General features: G+C 37.0%; 1 protein-coding gene across 2 annotated transcripts in view; it reads right to left on the bottom strand.

Moving 5' to 3' along the window:
- The window catches only part of LOC129732569 (diacylglycerol kinase eta), a 260,168-nt gene that overhangs the window by 107,527 nt on the left and 132,156 nt on the right, over positions 1 to 20,485 (bottom strand). The gene's annotated exons all lie outside the window — the stretch shown is intronic.

Genomic DNA, 20,485 nt, shown 5'->3' with positions numbered 1-20,485 from the left:
TTGAGCAGGAAAATGTAGCTCCACGTCCCAGAAAGTTTGACATAATAATCCATGATTACAATACACTTGGGAAAAACTTCTACGGACCGTCTGGCGTCACTATTACGGCAAATTGTCATCAACTCTGATTAGCAAAAACAATGGGAAAAGTTCTGCACGGCCGCATTGTTCGTCCCGGATCTGTACCTTCATTCTATTGAATAAAAGTTGAACGCTGGCAGTATGCATTTTTACAGAAAGCAGATTAAAGGTTACCCCGAGCTTTAATCCAGCGAAGTTCAAAGGATTAACGAAAAACGCATAGAGCATCGAACACGAAAAGTTCTGAATAAATAACGTGCATAAAAGTTCCAGACCAAATAAAATAGTACCTAACGCTCGAATGTACATCCCATAAACGACTACAATGGCTAACCAATCCTCCCCGAAACATTATCCATTGTGGGGAATTACTCTCGAATATCTATATGTTATCTACATTTTAACAGCTCTGACCTGAACCTAGAATGGTCAAACGTCATTAGCGTGAGCAAGGTTTCACATGCTGGACCACATGTCTAAGCTTTCCGAATTAACATGGCTCACGCTAAACAGACACCAATCTCAGCGATAAAATTTATCTTCCTCAAAGCCGAAGGATATGTTTGATTATTTGAAACCATTTGGATAAATCTCTTAGCTTAGTGGGGATGTGAAAATGTCCTTCACTCACTCAGACAGCTAGCTACGCTAGTGCCTAGATTAGGTGTGCTTGCACGGCAAGGATCATGACCGACGGTAATGAAATGGCAGCCGAGTTTTATTGCACGTTAGCACACACATAAATAAATAAAACACGAACCGTTGAACCGCAGTACCAGTAGATACCACCTTATAACAGGTCGAAGTTTCGTGTAGGTAATCGACAAACAAAAAACTTCAATAGCAAAGTCCAATCGTGTCTGAGCCGCTAGCGATGAACTCACATCAATGCGTGTTGTCATTTAAATCAAATCATCATCAGCATAAAAGCGCACCGATTCAACAGCCACGCGCTGCCCTGGTGCACGCATAAGCCGTTGTTTACAAAGCGTTGTTGGCACCCTCGTTTATGGCGAAATATTTTGGTTGAAGTTTTATGACACCAACGCAGCGAGGGGAGCTTTGTTTCGGGGAGATAGGAAAAGTATCATGATAAAGGAGGATTTTTTTTATAAATTGATGAAGAATGAGCAAATAGTAGAACGTGGCCGAAAGTTTTAATTAGAAACATAATTCTTGTTTTTGTCAAAGTTTATATCTTGAGTCTTTTGAGTGGATGGTGAGAAATAATTTGGCTACTTTTCAACTTCCGCTGTTGTAGCTGAGAAGGTAAATCCAAGTTTTAAACTTATCAAGAATGGTTCTAACATCTCTGCCATTTTGTATGACATTTGCATGTGAGCGGTAACCCAAGTTACCTAAAACTACGAAAATTACAATTAAACTGTTTAGATTTAAACGCTTTTAAAATTGAGTATTGTCATGGGAAAAAAGTTTTAAATATTTTAATGTTATTCTTTGTAACTTATTCTTTGGTAACTGGCATCTACAATATGGGTTTTGGGATACTTGAATTTGGGGTTAGGCCCTGGTACTTGGACTTACAGTGTGAGACTAGAATCTTTGCAACCAAGAGCTTTAAAGCGTTAACTTTTTCTTTATTTCATGTGAATTTTTCCTTTACCATTTTAACTAGTTGAATCATGATGCTTATTCTGCCATTTCTGCTCCACTGGAAACAGTGTAATGGAGTTATTCATATTTCAAATGAAGACCTTCTTTTCCATTCCTGTATTTGTTGAGGAAGAATTCATGAAAAAGTTTCAGACAATACCAAACGAATACTTTCACCGCTACATAAAAGTGCAAAAGTGAAAACAGTTAAAAGAACGGGCGGGTACGCAATGATCTTACAAGGAAACAAATCTCCAGCAAAGTTCAATTTCAGTTGCCCGGAAACTTCTTTGAAAATATGAAGAAGCAAAAAAAATCAATTGAGACGCTCTTGTATACATCAAAGTCTAAACAAACACAGCCGGAAGGTATTCGGGGCGAAAAAAAAAATTTCCTCCGAAAAGAATAACACGAAACAGATCCATCCTTAATTATTGCCGTCTACTTTTATCGCAAAGCATTCCCCCATCCTACCTTGGCATCCTTGGAGCGATGTAATCAAACGGTGAAAAATCGAAACGAAAGATTGTTTCCGGTAGAACTATATCGTTCGCAAATTCCCGCTGAACCCGGCGGCCAATGTTCAAGTCTTCGAAAGCCAGCAGCAGTCAAAGGAGCGTGTGTTTATGTACGCCTGTCTGTTTGTGTTTGTAGGTATGTGTGTGTATTTATTGCGGAAGCATGATTTCTCCGCCGCTGGAGGAATCAGAAATTGATCAATTTCGACTGCCAGTACCAGATACAAGCAATTGAAATATAAGATTGATGATGAATTGTATACGAGATCCCAGGGGCAATAAATTCCGTAATTTCATCTATCAGCCAGGGCTTTGAAGTGTTCCATTTTCATTTGTAAAATTACCTCCTATCGATGTGCAATAATACAATTTAGTTTAATACGATTTTTCTCGGTACCTACTTGATAATATGAGTCAGTGTAAGTCTGTGCTTATGTTTCAGATTATTTTCAAAGTCACCCAACTTGTGAAAGATTTCAATCCTCTCAACGAACGACTGCTACGTCTATATTGAGCGACAAATTTAACTTTTTGTTCATTCCGTTCGAAATGTCAATTTAAAGCGGGTGCGTTTTTAGTTAAAAACCAGAAAACGACTTGTGGTTCACTCCTACTTTTTGCTAAGGAGACAAATCGCGCCAAATGACCTATGGTCGAATATCGCCCATTTTTGATTTGAATGAAACTTTGCACAGTATTTGGCTTAGCGAACTGAGTATTCTCCACAGAGGTAGAGATTTTCTACACCCATGAGTTACATTCTAAAAGGGCGTATGTCTTTTGGCATAAGTTTTATTCGAAGCATTGTAGTCCAGAAACCGTTGGTTGTATGGAAAAACTGTCTGAGAATGAGTTGTAGGAAATTAAAAATGCATCATAAAAAAATTATACAATATACAAAAAAAAATTTTTTAACCAAAAAAAATTAAAAATAAATAATAAATTTCAACTTAAAAAGAAAAAGAGTTGAATTCTTTTTTTATTTTTTTTTAAATAAACTTGACATTAAAACGCAACTTTCATAGAAAAATCCAGGATGGAGAAATGAAAAATATTTTTTTTTATGGTAGATTAATTTTTTTATGAAATTCTAATTCAAACATTTTTCAAAATATTTATATTCTGATGTTTTGAAAAGATGCAGAGAGTCATTTTAAATTAAAAAGCTCTTGGTAGGTAACATTATAAAGGCATCGGTTTTCGAGTTATTTTGAATTCAAGCTCGAAAAATTATCAAAATTTAGGAAAATACACGTTTTTCTTAATTTGTCCATGGTACTCCAGCAAAAACCTGACGTTCATTGGAATGCTTGATCAAAAATATACAATTCATTCTTTGACAACTAAACGATTGGATAAAGAACTCAGGCGCTGTACCTTAGCCTACCTACATGTTCCCCTTTGCCGAATGTTTTATAAAAAACCTAAATTAATCCACCTAGCGGTCAGACCCAGCCTTTCTTATTCAAACTTATTATTTGTAAAAATAGATTTACATGAACGCTTCAATCCAATAAATGTGTATTCACTTTTTGGGTTGTAAAATAATGATGTTGTAATAGAAGTATAAAATATGAAATTTGACGTAATGTAAATGCTCAAGAAATAGCGAAATAAAAGAAATGACTTTTAATTTCGAACAATACAACCACGAGCGATACCGGGAACATTCAAATGGTACGATACCACCAAGGTTGTTAATCGATAATCTATCGTAAACGCCGATTACGATACCGTCTGTTATCGTTATCGACGATGACGCTAACGTCTTCAGACATTAGCGTCATTGCCAAGTACGATAACTACTGGACGGTATCGAATCAATAACGTCTGATAAACAAATTCACCATTTGATTTCACTTTGGCTGCTGTCCTGTCAATAGCAACGGATCGGCTCGTTACTATTGCATTGCCAAACTTATGAACTCGTAGCTACTCGAGAATTTTCACCTTCGCGGGTTGTTATTTTCCAAGAGTAAATTGCATCGCTCGGCGCGGTTATTTTGATGACAACCATGAAAATAACCGCACCGAGCGTTGCTATTCAGCCAGTTGCAGCAACCGAAATTTAGCAACAGGTGCACTTGCTCTGACGAAACAAAAGACGTTAATGCGTTGATAACGCCTGGCGATTATCGTCACCGTCGATAACGTTAATGTTTGAAGACGCTATCGTAATCGCCAATAACGATAGCAGACGTAATCGGTATCGGCAATGACGATTATCGACGATAATCTATCGTAATAACAACCCTGGATACCACATTTAAATTATATTGTGGCCACATATATTGATCAAAGCAGGTATAGTTTTATATAGCCTTTGAATTTCTTTTCTTTCCATAACTATTGAACCACATATCAAATTGTTATGAAGTTTGTTATTTGTAAGTTTGAGAGATGACTCGTTCGTATGACACTAGTAATGTTCAAATAAGTCGTGTAATCTTTGAGATAATAGACTTTCATTGTTTTATTAACAATTTAATACATAACGGTTGCTTAGTTCGATTATAATCGAATGAAATGGGAACGTATAGGGCAGCCAAACTTTGAAACCACGTGTTAAATCATAATTCATCAGTTAATCCTTAACTAGCCCGTTCATCTGATAATACTATTGATCAAATCGGTTGTGTACTTTCTGAGATAATGAAGTTTCGTGATTTTCACAATTCGGTACATTACAGATGAAGTTACAGTTCGATTACAGTAAAATTTAATAAGATGTTATGAGGCAGCTAGACCTTTCATTTGACACTAATTTCGTTAAAATCGGTTCAGCCATCTCTGAGAAAAGAGAGTGAGTTTATGTATTCTTCGGGATATGTTTCTTTTCATAGCTAGATTTCACATTTTTAAACATAACAGGCAAAGTAATATTCCGATTGCAAAAAAATCAATAGGGTCTTTTGGGGTAACTAGACCTTTCATAAGACACTGATTTTGTGGAAATAGGTCCAGCCATCTCTGAGAAACATGAGTGAAATTAAACAGTATTCAGAAGACGTTACTTTTCATAACTTCTGAACCACATGTTAAATCTATATAAAATTCAAAAGTTAAGGGTTTTTAAGATAGCCCGTTCATTTGATACCAATTTTATTGAAATCGGTTGTGTGGTTTCTGAGATATTGATGAATTTCGTGATTTTTACATTTTTAAACATAACCTCTAAAATAAAAATCCAACTACAATGAAATTTCATAGGGTCTTATGGGGCAACTAGAACTTTCATTTGCATATAATTTCATTAAAATCGGTCCAGCCATCTCTGAGAAAAGTGAGAGCAAATAAGAATTTGCACATACACACAATCACACACACACACATACACACACACACACACATACACACACACACACACTCACACACACACACGCACGCACACACACACACACACGCACGCACACACACACACGCACGCACGCACGCACACACACACACACACATGCATATATACAGAACTGAGTCGAGTGATATCTGCCCTTCGGCCATTTGGAGCACTTCCATATCTTCGGTTTTGTAAGTGATTGCTATACCTTTCTAGGAGAAAGGCAAAAAGTTAAAATAGTATTAAGGCCGTTACAAATTTTATTTTCATTTTATGTCCCCCCCCCCCCCCCCTTCAAAAATCTTGAATATTGGAAGGGGAAGAAAATAAAGCTCATACCGTTTTATTCATTTTATTTGTTTTCCGACAGCATTAATGCTTAATTTAACAATGAACAAGTCCAGTGACAGAGAGAGTGTCGTCAAAAGGCGAGCGAAATAGATAATAATGATAATAAAGTGTTATTTTTCAACATTTATTTGAGTGCAAGTTACAAACGTCATAACTTGCACACAAACTTTGATCAAAGATATTTCTTTTTTTTGTCTCGGTGTTATTTATTTTTTGCCACCCCCTTTGCTAACTTTGATAACCTTGGACATAAAAAAAAATCGAAACTCGTATCAGCCTAATTAGGAGTAAAATATTCGTGCTGAAGAAATAGAGGAATAAGATAAATGACTCTGAATTTCGTACACTTCAATCACGAGCAATACCGGGAACTTACGAATAGCACAATACCAAATTTAAATTTTGTTGAGGCCATATGTTTTGATCAAAGCAGTTACAGTTTTAAATAGTCTTTGAATTTCGTTTCTTTTCATAACTTTTAAACCACATATCAAATTGCTATGTAATTTCTTACTTGTGAGTTTGAGAGACAACCCGTTCAAATGACACTAGAATTCAGGGTTGATATTTGTTGACACTCTTGAGTGAAAGTGAAAAAAAGCATCCATAAACGTTATTTTTTTACAATCCTTTCAGAGTTCTCCCTTCCCGCTTTTTGCATGGAAGTGAACTGTCAAAACACCTCATTATATTTCATGCGATGGAAGCAAGACAACAAAATCAGTTTATCAGTTAACGAAAATTGTCAAGGCATCGGTCAGTGTCAGTGAAAAAGTGTTTCGGTGAGGTTCATTTTGGTTGAGTGGACTGTTTGTTTTTCTTTTTCGCTTTGAAGTGAAAATCGTTTGGTTGGATTTGTCGTCAAATTTTATTCCGTAACCGTGAACGATGCGCGCGATCTATTTCACCTGAGTATAACAGCACGTTACTAGGACGAAAATCTACCCAGATAACCAGAAATCGTATATAAATGGCAATACAAAATCGTATAACATCCAGTTATAATTGAAATTGTATAAAATTCATGTTATAATCAGTTCAAGTCATTTTTCATCTTATATGGGTCGTACAGTCCGTGATATATGACTGCATATTGTTCCTCGTATAAATGCACACAAAAATCAGGTTTCATCGCAGTAGAGTTGTCTACAATGCTAAGCTAAATTGCAGTGCAAAATTGTAGGATCTCTAATTTATGTGATCCACGTTGATATTCCTCGAATGCTCCTATAGCAGTTGTAAGAGGATTGCATAATAAATTTTATACAATTTACTTTTTCGTGACAGTTAAAATCGTCTATTATGAAACACAAAATCGTTGAGTAGTGAAGAATGATACCATTTTTATGTCAAATTAAATCCAAATTAAAATGTTTCTTTCAGCAACTCTGGTTTTTTAAATCTAGTTCCGAAAAGGTTTTAAGAATTAGGTACTTACACAAACGCAGTTTTGACTGAATGAAAATTCATCAAAAAAAAAAAAAAATGGCACATACAGTTGGGTTGAATGAAAACATGGGCAACATCTTGATGATTTTTTGAGCCTTGAGATTTTTTAATGTTTTTTGATTGCAATTGCTTGAATCGCTTAACAGTTGAAAAGAAGGTCAATGCAGATCACAAGTTATTATTCCTTCGTATATGAGGCAATATTGAGTTACACGTTGCACCAGAATCTATAAATAGATTTGGGTCAACATTGAAGACAATAAGTGACATTATATACGATTTTCAGGCTCATACGATTTAGGGCGATCAACAGTACTAGACAAAATTCAATGACACGTAGCATCGTAAAATGAATCTGAGGATAGAGAATAGGAGCAGTGATCGGAACGTTGGGGGTTCGAGGATGAGCACTGCCTTGTAAAATATAATAATGAAAAATGCCGCATCTAACTGTAATAATTAATACATACCAAAGACTGTACTAAATAAATGATACGCGAACTTGTCATTGAAAAAAAATATAAATGAAATTTTTGCTACACAATTTTATGTTTTTTATTGTTTGGAAAATTTAGGTTGTATATTATACAAAACTTATTCGCAGTACAGGTAACACACTGCTGCGTTTCAGTTCGTAGAGCATCGTAGTAGAATCATAATACCGGTGAGACAGAATTGTATGTATGCTCAAATTATGGCAATAGAAAATTGTACTAAGTAGCAAACAGAGTTGTTCATGCCTCAGATTTTATGCAAAAGGTAATTGTTATAGAATTGTAAAAAATGAAATAAAAAGTTGTATATCTTAAACTGCGCGAACCATTTTGGTACGTCTATTGCCTCCACTTTGGTACTTATAAGCTCATATAGAACGTTATATACAACCTTATCAGATTGTACAAGGGTGCTTATATCTCAACAACAACTGAAATATACGGACCAAATTGTTGGCTGGGTAGTGTATCTGAAAGAGTGCTGCGATCATTGAAAGTGAAAATTGAAAATGATTGGCTGTAATTTTCGAAGAATTTTGCTGGGGAAAATGACTTTTATCAGCACTGCACTAGATATGTTCAAATAATTCGTGTGATCTTTGAGATAATAGACGCTCGTTGTTTTTATAATTTAATACAGTACAGATACAGTTGTAATAAAAATACGATTATAGTCAAATAAAATGGAAACCTATAGGAAAGCCAAACTTTTCATTTCACACTAAGATTGTTGAATTTAGTCCAGCCATTTTTGGGAAAACGAGTGATTTTGAAAAGTCACCGGAACATGTTTCTTTTCACAATTTTTGAACCACGTGTTTAATCATCATTTGATACCAATATTGTTCAAATCGGTTGTGTGATATCTGAGATAATGAAGTTTCGTGATTTTCATATTTTGATACATTACAGACAAAGTAACAGACCAACTACATCGAAACTCAAAAGGGTATGAAGCAGCTAGACCTTTCATTTGACACTAATTTCGTGGAAATCGGTTCAGCCATCTCTGAGAAAAGTGAGTGAGTTTAAGTAGTCTTCGGAATATGTTTCTTTTCAAAGCTGGATTTCACATTTTTAAACATAACAGGCAAAGTAATAGTCCGATTGCAAAAAAAAAAAAATCAATAGGGTCCTACGGGGTAATTAGACCTTCCAAATGACACTGATTATGTGAGTGAATGATGAATTTGATCTCGAAGAGCATCCACACAATTCATTCATGGAACCATCAACATCAGGATGTGGAAGAAACATTCTACCGACGGAGTTGCAACCATCTGCATCTGTATACGAATTGGCGGAGATACCATCAATCGTATCATCATATTCTCAAGAAAGCATTCAAAAAGTAAACTCCAGAACACAGAAAATTGAGTTATTCAACAAAGGCCTAGCTGGAATCAACGTTTCACCGATACCACTGGCAAAGCTCAATCAGGAAAAACATCCTAAAAAAAGTATCTGAACATTACTGACGGTATAAGGAAAAACATTTTCGATTTTGATGCTGAAGATGACCTGGATTTATTAGAACGTAAAGCGAGAGACTTCGACGTGATGATTTTGCAGTTAAAAGAAAAATTAACTGCGCCCGAATGCTCGAGGGAAGATGAAGTAAGAATTCTTTCGGTTCTACCGAAATCTTGGAACCAACAAAAGGTAACAGAAAATACATAATGAAACAGGCTCGGCGTATATCAGAGGTTAGTGGAATATTGGCTTTTCCTGACGTCAGGCTTGGACATGGATTGCCCCTGGAAGTAAAAAACGAGGTATTGCAGTTTTATGACAGTGACCAGGTCAGTAGAGCCATGCCAGGGCAAAGGGATTACGTTTCAGTGAGAAAAGATGGTAAGCGACAGCATGTGCAAAAGCGATTCTCAATGAATTCAATTCGTTAGGCTTACGTTAAAGATATCGTGAGGCTTACGTTAAAGATATCAGAAAAACTGATATTGGGTTGACTTCTTTTAGAGCTTTGAAACCTAAGCATTGTAAATTACTTGGAAGCTCAGGATCTCATAATATTTGTGTTTGTACTGATCACGAGAATACTGAGTTGATGATACAACGTCTAAAGAAATATTCATTCCAAAATGATTCTAAATTTTACTTTGAACAACTATTATGTAGCTCAACTATACGATCCAAATATTGTTATCTCCGCAAATGTGAACATTGCCCAAGCTGTTTAGATATTGAAAACAGTTTTTCAAAAAACTTGAGGAACGTTGTGAGAGAGAAATACCTTTCGAACAGTAGATTGCAACAGATCGATGTAATATAGAGACACTTGTGTAACCAATTGATGAGTTTGAATCTTATTTTTGTGAAGAAATGGAAAAATAGATAACCCACGATCACATAAAAACACAACAGTCGACTTACATGAGAGAAGCAAACAATAATTTGAATAATGGTGAAGTTGTTATAGTGTGTGATTTCTAAGAACTCTTTTCTTGAGAACCGTTTGCCCAATCGTCTTGTTGTCAAAGAATGAATTGTATATATTTGATCAAGCATTCCAATGAACGTATGGTTTTTGCGGACAAATTAAGAAAAACGTGTATTTTCCTATATTTTAATAATTTTTAAGGCTTAAATTAGAGATAACTCGGAAACCAATGCCTTTAGAATGGTAACTACCAAGAGCATTTTGATTTAAAATAACTCTCTGCATCTTTTAAAATCATCAGAAAAATTTTTTTTTGTAAAATGTTTGAAATAGAATTTTCATAAAAAAATCAATCTACCATAAAAAAATATTTTTTATTTCTCCATCCTAAACTTTTTTTTAAAAGTTGCGTTTTAAAGTCAAATTTATTTGAAAAAAATAAAATAAAATTCAACTCTTTTTTATTGAAATTTAATGTTCATTTTTAATTTTTTTCGGTCAATAATTTTTTTTTTTTGTACAGTGTATATTTTTTTTATGATGCATTTTTAACTCCCTACAACTCATTCTCAGACAGTTTTTCTATACAACCAACGTTTTCTGGACTACAATGCTTCGCATAAAACCTATGCCAAAAGACATACGCCCTTTTAGAATGTAACTCATGGGTGTAAAAAATCTCTCAATCTGTGAAAATGCTCAGTTTGCTAAGCCAGCAGTTAGCGCTCAACTTCCGAGCCAAGCAGACGCATTTACGCTATCGCTGAATCTCGAAGTCGATCAAAAGCTGATTATCCTTTCGTTTTGCTGCGTTGATCAGTCGCTGAGCCGCTGTATGCTACGCGTACTACAGCCTCGCGATGGTACGCCGTGAGAATACATTTCGCATAGATTATGCGGTTATGACGAAGAAACCCGACTATGCAAAAGTGCAAAGTTTCGTACGATCTGTTCTGGGCTTAAAGCCAGGTGAAGTGACAAGAATACAGTGTAGTCGAAGCCTCGGCTGTGCATTTGTGAAAGTGGTCGATTTAGCGCTTGCACAAAAAATATGTGAAGAGCATGACGGAAAACACGAAGTTTTGGGCGAGGAAGGGCTGAAAACTCCTCTACGAATAACGATGGAGGACGGTGCAGTTGAGGTAAAACTCTTCGATCTATCGGAGGACGTATCAGATGATGCCATCACAAAGTTTTTATCCGCTTACGGCGACGTAATCTCAGTGCGAGAGCAGATGTGTGGAAACGATCCAAAATTTGAATTCCCGAACATTTCGACAGGCATTCGGATCGCCAAAATGATTGTCAAGCACAACATTGAGTCGTGGGTTCATATAGACGGGGAATGGACCTTACTGTCATACTTCGGGCAACGTCAAACTTGCCGACACTGCCGAGAACTTGTGCATATTGGCGTTTCCTGCGTGCAAAATAAAAAGCTTATTGTGCAAAAATCTTATGCCGATGCCGCGAAACAGCCAGTAGCAACTCCTGCCAAAACGATTACGAAGACACAAAACACAAAACCAATTTATCCCGCATCCGATGTAAGACATCCGCCAACGAAGAAGCAGAAGCAGCAGCAGCCGATCCAGCAAAAGTCGTCGCTAGCACCGGCAACAAAGCCGCTCGACACACAGTCAAAGAAAGAATTTCCCCTGCTCACGATGCCTATTATTCCAATATCGGTATCGAATCCACCAACGGGTAACAGATTGCTAGCCAGTGGCGGAATTCCAGGTCAACAACCTCCCGATAGTGACGAAATGTCTACGCCAAGTGCAAAGGTAGACATAAGCAAATCCGACGGTGACGAAACGGACCAATCGACAATGTCAATCTACAGCATGAGCTCGAGAACACGACGCAAAACCCGAAAACGCCAAGATGGTACTGACGGCGAACGAGATCAAGAATAAGCTCTAAAATGGATCAGTTCGCCAGCTATAATATTGCCACAATAAACATAAACACGATCTCTAACGAAACAAAACTAAACGCACTGCGAACATTCTGCAGAACGATGGATCTGGACATCGTGTTCTTGCAAGAAGTGGGAGAGTCACTGCTCTCTATACCTGGATATAATGTCATCACAAACGTTGATCAAGCAAGGAGAGGGACAGCAATAGCGATGAAGCAATATATTCGCTTCTCCAACATAGAGAAGAGTCTAGATAGTCGACTTGTCGCTCTGAGAGTTGGTAGTACGACGCTGATAAATATTTATGCTCCTTCAGGCACAGCTATGCGAGCAGAACGAGAACGTTTCTTTAGAGAGACATTGCCTTTCTATTTACGACATAATACCGACAACTTACTATTAGCTGGTGATTTCAACTGTGTGGTGCGAACTTGTGATGCTTCAGGTACTAACAACAGCCCTGCCCTACAATCCACCATACAACAGCTACAGCTAAATGATGTGTGGATAAAACTGCACCCTACGACTCCTGAACCAACATATATAACGCACAACTCCGTCTCAAGACTCGATCGAATATACGTAAATAATGGACTCTGTGCACAGCTGCGCAACACTGCTACACACGTTTGCTCTTTCACAAACCACAAAGCATTAACGGCGCGGATATGCTTGCCCAGCCTTGGTCGCGAACCTGGTCGTGGTTATTGGTCATTGCGTCCCCATGTTCTGACTGCAGAAAACATCAGTGAATTTCAGATCAGATGGCAATACATCACTCGACAAAAGCGAAGTTACCCAAACTGGATGACGTGGTGGCTATCCTACGCGAAACCGAAAATACAAACCTTTTTCCGATGCAAATCCCGTGAGGCTTACAATGTGTTTCATGCAGAGCATCAACGGCTATATACACAACTACAGAATGCATATAATGGTTATTTTCAGAACCCATCGATGATACAAACCATCAACCAAGTCAAGGCGAGAATGCTTACGCACCAACGTATGTTTTCACAAAATTTCATGCGCATCAACGACACGTACATTGCGGGTGAAAGTATAAGTACTTTCCAGCTGGGGGAAAGGATTAAAAGGAAAAATATAATCGCGGAGCTGCGTGGCGAAAACGACGAAGTTTTAAACACTTCTGAAGCAATCGAAAACAATTTGGTTCGATACTTCCGAGAGCTATACACGACGACAGAAAATAGTGGAGAAGAACGAAACGCATTTCAATGCGAGAGAGTGATACCCGAAAATGACGAGCAAAACATTGCTTGTATGGCTGAAATAACAACCACAGAAATTCTGCATGCTATACGAACATCGGCGAAGAGAAAGGCAGCAGGCAGCGACGGATTGCCCATCGAGTTCTACCAACGTACTTTCGACGTCATACACCGAGAGTTAAATCTCGTATTAAACGAGGCTTTAGTTTCGGATTTCCCCTCTGACTTCGTCAACGGAGTGATCGTGCTCGTGAGAAAGAGAGGAACGGCAAATACCGCACATGGATATCGTCCGATCAGTCTGTTGAATGCGGACTACAAGATTCTCAGCAGGATTCTCAAAGCACGACTTGAAATCGTAGTGAAAACCCACCGAGTACTGAGTGACGCACAGAAATGCTCAAACGAAGGTCACTCAATCTTCGAAGCCACCCTTGCACTAAAAGATCGGATCGCACAGCTGATAACAAGAAAGCGAAAAGGAAAGCTAATAAGCTACGATCTAGATCATGCTTTTGATCGCGTATCTCATTCTTTCCTACACGAAACGATGCGACAATTGGGAATAAACTCGGCCTTTATTGGATTACTCGCACGAATCGCAGAAAGATCTTCGTCACGACTGCTAATTAACGGGCATCTCTCACATCGCTTCCCCATCGAACGGTCGGTCCGCCAGGGAGACCCGATGTCAATGCTGCTCTTCGTGATATACCTTCACCCGTTCCTACAGCAACTGGAGCAGACTATCGGTCCCGACTTGGTGGTGGCTTACGCAGATGATATATCAGTAATAGCCACCAATACACAGACGATTGAACGCATCAATGAGCTGTTTGCTAGATTCGAGCAAGCCGCTGGCGCAAAATTAAACCGACAAAAAACTATCGCTATTAATATCGGGCTCATTGATAATGATCCATTAAGTGTGCCATGGCTGCAAACAGCTGAGCATGTGAAGATTCTGGGAGTTGTGTTCACAAATTCCATACGTACAATGATAAAAACAAATTGGGATGCGCTAGTATCCAAATTTTCTCAGCAACTTTGGCTACATTCAATGAGGAATCTCAACCTGCAACAAAAAATTATATTGTTGAACACCTTCATCACTGCAAAAATATGGTATGTAGCATCGATTCTACCACCAAACAATGTTCACACGGCAAAAATAACATCAACCATGGGTTCGTTTTTGTGGCGTGGACTACCGGCGCGTGTTCCAATGGAACAAATGGCACGCGACAGATCTGCTGGCGGATTAAAACTACAACTGCCCGCTTTAAAATGCAAAGCCCTTTTTGTGAATCGCCACATGCAAGCAGCTGACTATCTCCCGTTCTACCAATCCCTATTAAATCAAGATATTCCTCCCCCCGCAGATATCCCCTGCCTAAAACTCTTATCTCAGCAAATCCCTCTTCTCCCACAATTCATTCGAGAGCACCCGTCCAGTGACCAGATACATCGTCTTCTGATTGGAAGAACGGCAATACCTCGAGTTGAAAGAAAATATCCCAGATTTAACTGGAAACGAATATGGACGAACATCTCGACGAAACAACTGCCATCAAATCTTCGGAGTAACCTGTATCTGTTGATAAACGAAAAGACCGAGCACCGCAGACTATTCAACTTAATCCAACGAGCAGACGGAGAAAATTGTTTATTTTGCAACGCAGCGACAGAGACTCTTCAGCACAAATTCTCAGAGTGCCCGCGCACGACGCAGGCATGGGCCTTCGTACAACATAAAATGGCAAGGATCCTTGGTGGATGGCGTATACTTTCGTTCGAAGAATTGCTACGTCCTGTTCTGATAAATATACAACCAACTCAACGGAATCAAGTTTTGAAAATCTTCACACACTATATAACCTACATCACAGGAAATAATTATAATATAATAGATATTAATGCACTTGCTTTCTATCTGAGATGTCAATCTAACTTGTAAATAGTTCTTTTTTAATATACACTAATAAACATAGTTTTACAAAAAAAAAAAAAAAAAAAAAAAAAAGCCATATACGTGTGCAAAGTTTCATTCAAATCAAAAATGTTCGATTAAATTTTCGCGTTTTTCCAGGTCATTTGAAATGATTTTGCTCTTATGCGTCCTTTAAAACAAAGCAGGGGCAAGACACTGTTGATATATTTCGAAATATATTCAATATTCAATTAAACTAAGTTTGTATCGTGGCATTTTCGTGCACCTCTCTATTTATATCAAAGCTCGTTGATTCCTCGTTATCGTCGGGGTCATATCAGATTTTTCATAACAATAAACTTGTCTAGGTCCCAGGGATTTACCATATTTTTCTCTAATAATACAGGCATCCAACCATTGCCGCACCTTACAACATATATATCATTGAACTAGGCTTATTGCGGCTACGATTGATACCAACTAATTACCAACCGCGCCATATTGATATTTTTGAAACTTTTTATGATCTTGAAACTAAAATCTCATCGTCGTCTGACTAACAAGTAAATTGAACATCTAAAGTTGATTTTGATCTATCTCTGTATTAGAGAACACGGCTAGATTTTTTTCTAAAAACTGAGCTAAACAATCCAATTCATTTTTGCTAACAATTAAATCATTTTTGTAAGCCCGTACTATTTTGATGGCGCATAAATTTTAAACGCCTATGTTCTCAAAGTGCACAACAAAATTTCATGCGCATATGCTTGAGAGCTACAAAACCTACCAAAAACCCCTCTTTATTCTTTATCTTTCTACAATATCACCATCAAATAAAATCAATTGCACGATGATAACCAACACAGGTGAAACATTTCTCCCGCGCCGAGAGATTTCCTTATTAAAAAAAGTGGCGTGATGTTCTGGTGTGTGTGCAGGAACGGCACAACAAATCAACTTATTACGGTTGCTGTCAAGCAATTAAAAGTTGAATTGGACTTATTGTGGCAAGTAGCAGAGCGCAATAATGCAACCAAACTCATTGCGCTCTTAAAGAGGTAATGCCAGCTGCTTATAGTATGCAGTACTCTTTCCAGGTGGTTTTAAAGCAGTTTTATTGCCATTCTTATAATTGCTTCAATAAGCTTGGCAAGGGTGGGTCACCTGGCTGTAAAGCAAACTTATAGCGGTTATCAGGAGGTTCTGATAGTATTTCTAGTTTTAACAGCAGTTTTGCGAAATTGGTCATAAAAACCGCTAAAAGAATGCAATACGACTTAAATTGTTACCTGGGCAACGAGCAAAACGGAATAGCAGAGAACACGAGCACTCCCTGCTTATAAACAGCATGCGGTGATTCAAAACGAAGGCATTGTTCGGTTCGCTCAAGAACAGATACAAAGAGAGCTTTTTCCGAACAGCTTGGCCAAGATGAGTGCTTATGACTGGTATGAGGCAAATATCAGCAACACTGGTTACCATCTTCAATATACAATAATTCAATTGCTTCCGCTTTGTGAAGATCGATAAAGGCGCCGGCTACGTCGTTACGGTCGGTTAGGGAAAGAAACTAGTGGGTTAGAGAAGAAGTTACCAGCGACCGATTGAACCTCTGCACCTCTTATGAGTACAGGTCGGACTCGATTATCCGGAGACTCGATTATCCGGAGAAAATGGCTCGATTATCCGGAGTATTTTTTATCTTCTGTATTTCTTTAATGTACTTTTGTCTTCCGGGTCATTGAGAGTCTCGGGGTTGTTCAGACTTATAACAACAATCCCTCGTTCTCCCAAGTAACAAAACTGGTTTATCAAAGTTTTATAGCGCTGTTTTGGCTGTATTAAGCGCTATAATGCTTTGATAAAACCAATATTGTTACTAGGGCTGTTTAGGTAGTTCGTTTTTAGCAGTTTTCTCGTCGTTCTTTCAACCAGTTCTTACTCAACAACCTCCAAAAGCAAGGTATTATGGTTTTTAATTGCCGATGAGGACAACCACTATTGGTCAACCGGTTTCGAATTAATGGCCGGAACATATTTCTGTAATATAATGGCCATGATCAATGCAGTACTTTGAACCACAAGCTGGCATGTTTTGGTGGTGTTCCGGATACTCCTGGATTATTGAACCAAACCTCATCAAGCGAAACCAACAACGATTTGAAATTCGCAAAGTAGCCCATTAGTGGTCATATCGAGCGTCTAGGTGGTTATAGGTCACATAGAAAATAGAAGAAAAAAAATCATAAGTGTTGCCAAAATCGAACAGGGCCTGCATATGTAACACTTCAATTCTTCTTAATATTTAAGATAATAAAACAGATAAATACCTAAATCAAATCAAACTCTATTATATTTTTTGGAAAATATTTCCTTTAATCTCTCGAAGCAAAAGCTGTCTTTCTAATGGTAGTTTTGTTTTATGTTATCTGGTTTTTACATCTTCGAGAAAATCAATATAACATAATTTATTATTACGTATATATGTATAACAAACACCGACAAACAGTCTAAAAACAATTTTTAATTTATTTCGTCGGCACACGTATTGTGTACAACATACTATAATAAAAAACTCACTGTTCTAAATGAGAGAAATTGAAAATTATTAGATAAAAAATGGCTCGATTATCCGAAGGATTCGATTATCCGGAGCGAAATGTTTTTCATAACTCCGGATAATCGAGTCCGACCTGTATTGTATTGTCACCGTGGTAGGTGACGGTTTTTTAAATACTTTTTCCCATCCGTCTACGCTAAACTCTACTACAGAGCAAAATAATTTCAAATCGCCTGGAAATACGCGAAAATTCAATCGACCATTTTTGATTTGAATGAAACTTTGCACACGTATTTGGCTGAGCATTTTTCACAGGTGAAGAGATTTTTTACACCCATGAGTTACATTCTAAAAGGGCGTATGCCTTTTGGCATAGGTTTTATTCGAAGCATTGTAGCCCAGAAACCATTGGTTGTATAGAAAAACTGTCTGAGAATGAGTTGTAGGGAATTGAAAATGCACCATAAAAAAATATACACTGTACAAAAAAAAATTTTTTTGATCAAAAAAAAATTAAAAATTAACATTAAATTTCAATTTAAAAAAAAAGAGTTGATTTTTTTTTATTTTTTTTTAAAGAAACTTGACGATGCTAACTCAAAATTGACAAAATTACAGATAGGACTGACTTGCGGTTACCGGCAGTATAAATATATATAAGAATCAAATATTTATTTTCGAGTTTTATTATCTTAGGAATATTTTTTTTATGACATAGATACTTTACAGAGCTAGTTTCACCTTATATTTTATATACACCATAATTAAATGATTCGTCATCTTTTGAAAACAGCTTTGTTTGTATCTTATTTTCTGAAATCGGAACAAAAGAGTAATACTTTTCCATTCTGTTACTTCTTGTTCATATTCTTCATATGATACCCAACTAAATGACATGTTTGATGATTTTTTATTATTTTTCTGATTAGACCAATCATACAATTCTTTTGCGCTTGTAATATGTCACCAATTGCATCGCCTGGGTCTTTAATATGAGAAGTCGCAAAAAAATGCCACTCTGCATCGACGTTATATTTTGTTTTGAACTTACAAAGACTTGCAAAGTTTTTTCTATTTTTATATTGTGAGGCAGCTCCATCAGACATTAATATCGCTTTCTTTCAACTCTATTGTTGTTTTCAAAAAACTCATTAACTTGGCAATGAACACCTGAACCACAACAGTATCATGATGGAGTACTTTCGATATTATGATGAAGCTGATATTCTTAAGTGTTCCAGATTCTGAATAGTAAACAACGAAGGGATGAATGGTGGCTTGACTATCATTCCATCATACACGAATCACAAATTGATAAAGACGTATTAAAATGAGCTTGACTGTTCAATATTTTTAATTTTGCAATGAAGTTTTCGTTTAATTTGCGTAAGCTTGATGAGCACCGATGATCAGGAAAGAGTTTACAGCATTTGGGCTTGGTGTATTCCATTTTCACTTTATTCATCTTCACAAAATGCAAACTGTTACTAACACATCTGGAGTAGTGCAATCGTTTTTATATACGAAAACAGATATTATAGGTAACCCAGTAGTTATTAGTTGCATACTTTAAAAACAGTTATTATTAGTAAACAAGTAGGGTAAAATGACCAATAGTGGACCCCATAGTAGCACCAACGAATGTTTTATGTTATTTCCTCATATTAACAATACTGTAATGTGAATTATATCAACTGTTTATCATCTTCCTCTCAATTCAATGACCTCTGTATGAAAATTAGATCGTTTTCTGCATAAATTCTAGTTGTAAAAACGATATTCAAATGTACTACGGTTGTCCTATAATGGACCCCTTTTTCCTATAGTGAACCCCTGTCCACTAAACGTTTATTGGACCCGGGTCCATTAAAGGAAAAAGCAACTTTTATACTGAGCGAATCAAAGAGAATGTTAATTTACGAGTACTAGCATAGTAACTACTTGAAAGCACATGCGGTTTCCTTTTGTTTCGTCAATGTACTACATACTACATTGCAGTGTAACAGCAAAGTGACGTAAGCACCACTACGGCCAAGTTTCATTTCTAAACATTTTCATGTTCAGGGCATCGAACTACACCTATTGGTGCCTAGGAACATGACTTCTAAGAGATATCTATTTGAATTGATTAAAAACCCACGATTCTGAGACCAATTTCTGGAATATAATATTTGTATTATAGATCAAACCCATGGTTCTTCAAACTTTGACTGTCATTTCCATAAACTGAGAAAATGTTTCAAGAGTTGAGATTTGAATGTGATTTATTTCCGATTGCTGATTTTCAGAATAGAAGATTATATTGATCATTGTATGTCACGAAGTATTTAAGCAGTGCCTGCAGTACATGTAGCTTGATTCTTATACGTATCAATTGTCTGTAATCCATGCATCAAGCGCTCCAGCCGCTCAGTAGTCTTCCTGATCATTTCATTTTTTTTCTCTCTTGCTCGTTTTGTTCGTTGTTCATGTTTTTCCTCAGACTTACGAATTTTCTCTCTCTTTGAATTTTCCTTGTCCACTTCTTTCTTCCGATGAAGCTCTAGGCGCTTTCGTGAAGTCAGAACTGGTGGGCTTTTTGCTTTGTTAAACTTCTTGTT

The sequence above is a fragment of the Wyeomyia smithii genome, chromosome 3 (assembly GCF_029784165.1).
Source record: "Wyeomyia smithii strain HCP4-BCI-WySm-NY-G18 chromosome 3, ASM2978416v1, whole genome shotgun sequence".
NCBI lineage: Eukaryota > Metazoa > Arthropoda > Insecta > Diptera > Culicidae > Wyeomyia > Wyeomyia smithii.
Note: the sequence above shows the minus strand (reverse complement) of the source record. Positions and strands in the feature narration are given on the sequence as shown.